We start from the raw sequence: 2,694 nt of genomic DNA, 5'->3' as shown, positions 1-2,694 counted from the left end.
CTTAATATCATTTCATGTTTTCCACTTTTAGTAAGTATGCCTATCCAAATCTTAAGCAGATCTAGTAGAAAGCTCTTTGTTCTTATTATGTTCTTGTTTTGTTCTCCAAGACACATTCTACATCCAAGGCTTCAGTTCAAGTACATCGAGAACTTCATGTGTTTCCTGCAATACGACAAAATATGACCTTAATACCTAGGCCCAAGGATTTATACATACGTTTTAAGTGGCATAACAAGGGCATTTGGTCTAGTGGTATGATTCTCGCTTTGGGTGCGAGAGGTCTCGAGTTCGATTCTCAAAATGCCCCTTCAAGAGAGATTGTAGAATTAAACGAAGTAAATAAATACAATAAAATGACATAAGTTATAAATTGTGAATGATAAGCTTAAAATAATCTAAATAATAACAATGCATTCTATGTCGAAATGATTCATAAATTATACCTAATTTTTCTAATTTTGGACATGTTATTGATGACGAGACGTTTAGGGTTTTGTGACATGAGAATTGTGGGGATGTAGCTCAGATGGTAGAGCGCTTGCTTTGCATGTGAGAGGTACGGAGATCGACACCCCGCATCTCCAAAATAATACTATCCATTATTAAGTATGTTATTTCTTTTCAATTTTTCCTTAGTCATGACATGTTGAGTAGCCATATTTCTTCTTTTTTCACTATTATTGATGACGGAAAATTTAGGGTTTTGTAACATAAGAATTGTGGGGATGTAGCTTAGATGGTAAAGCGCTTGCTTTGTATGCAAAAGTTATAGGGATCGATACCTTACATCTCCAAAATAAACTATCCATTATTAGATATATTTTTTACTTTCAATTTTCCCTTATTCATGACATGTTGAGTAGCGATATTTCTTCATTTTCACTATTATTGATGACGGAAAATTTAGGGAATTTAGCCCAGATGGTAGAGGCGAAAAACTATTTGTTATTAATATTTTATTTCTATTCAATCTTTCCTTATTTATGACATAATGAGCCGAGATATTTTTTCATTTACACAATTATTTATGACGGGACATTTAGAGTTTTCTGATATAAGAATTGTGTGTATGTGGATCAAATGGTAGAGCGCTCGCTTCTCGTGTGGGTAGTACGGGGATCGATACCTTTCATCTCCAAATGAATGGATTATTAAATATATTATTTCTTTTCAAAATTTTCATATTTACGACATATAATGCGTAGGGATAGTTTTTCATTTTCACTATTATTGATAACAAGACATTTAGGGTGTTATGATGTAAGAATCATGGGGATGTAGCTCAGATGGTAGAGTTCTCTCGTTGCATGCAAGTGATACGTGGATCGATACCCTGCATCTCCAAAATAAACCTTGTTTATTATTAAATATGTTATTTCTTATCAATTTTTCTTTATTCATGACATGTTAAGTGTGATATTTCTTCATTTTCCCTATTATTGATGATGGAAAATTTAGGGGTTTTGTGATGCAAGAATTGTGGGGATGTAACTCAGATGCTAGAGCGCGCTTAGCATGCGAGAGGTATGGGGATCGGTACCTTGCATCTCCAAAATAAACTCTATTCAATCTTTCCTTATTTGTGACATCATGAGCGGAAGTATTCATGACATGTTAAGTGTGATATTTCTTCATTTTCCCTATTATTGATGATGGAAAATTTAGGGGTTTTGTGATGCAAGAATTGTGGGGATGTAACTCAGATGCTAGAGCGCGCTTAGCATGCGAGAGGTATGGGGATCGGTACCTTGCATCTCCAAAAGAAACTCAGGTATGGGGATCCATACTCGCATCTTTAAAGGAAACTATTTGTTATTACTACTTTATTTCTATTCAATTTTTCCTTATTTATGGCATAATGAGCGGCGATATTTTTTCATTTTCACTATTATTGATGACAAGACATTTAGGATTTTGTGACATAAGAATCATGGGGATGTAGCTCAGATGGTAGAGCACTCACTTTGCATGCGAGAGGTACGGGGATCGATACTTTACATTTGCATCTCTAGAAGAAACTATATGTTATTAATATTTTGTTTTTATTCAATATTTCCTTTATTATGACATAATGAGCAGAGATATTTTTTCGTTTTCACTATTATTGATGAATTTAAAGTTTTGTGGATTCAGATGGTATAGCGATCACGACATAATGAGCAGAGATATTTTTTCGTTTTCACTATTATTGATGAATTTAAAGTTTTGTGGATTCAGATGGTATAGCGATCACTTTGCATGCGGGAATGTAGCTGATCACTTTGCATGCGGGAATGTAGCTGATCACTTTGCATGCGGGAATGTAGCTCAGATTGTTTTATTTCTATTAAATCTTTTCTTATTTTGACATATTGAGCAGAGATATTTTTTTATTTTCACTATTATTGGTGATGGTAGGTTTAGGATTTTATGACATAAGAATTGTGGGGACGTAGCTCAGATGGTAGTGCACTCGCTTCGCATGTGAGAAGTTCGAGAATCGATACCATGCATCTCCAAAGGAATCCTACTACCAAATATTCTATTTCTATTTCAAATTTTTCTTATTTATGACATAATGAGCCGGGATAGTTTTCATTTTTACTATTGTTGATGATGGGACGTTTAGGGTTTTGTCATGTAAGAATTGTTGGGATGTAGCTAAGATGGTAAAGTGCACTCTTTGCATGCAAGATCCACGAGGATCAATAC

The 2,694-nt window shown here is 34.3% G+C and overlaps 1 non-coding gene across 1 annotated transcript; it reads left to right on the top strand.

Annotated features, from left to right (window-relative positions):
- Positions 1 to 238: 238 nt before the first annotated feature.
- Positions 239 to 310, top strand: TRNAP-UGG (transfer RNA proline (anticodon UGG)). Its single transcript has one exon. It is a non-coding gene; the product is annotated as a tRNA-Pro (tRNA).
- Positions 311 to 2,694: the final 2,384 nt, after the last annotated feature.

Source organism: Cucurbita pepo, chromosome 3, assembly GCF_057944985.1.
Source record: "Cucurbita pepo subsp. pepo isolate OVF chromosome 3, ASM5794498v1, whole genome shotgun sequence".
Lineage (NCBI taxonomy): Eukaryota > Viridiplantae > Streptophyta > Magnoliopsida > Cucurbitales > Cucurbitaceae > Cucurbita > Cucurbita pepo.
The sequence above is the reverse complement of the archived record's forward strand: the minus strand, read 5'-3'. Positions and strand labels throughout refer to the sequence as shown.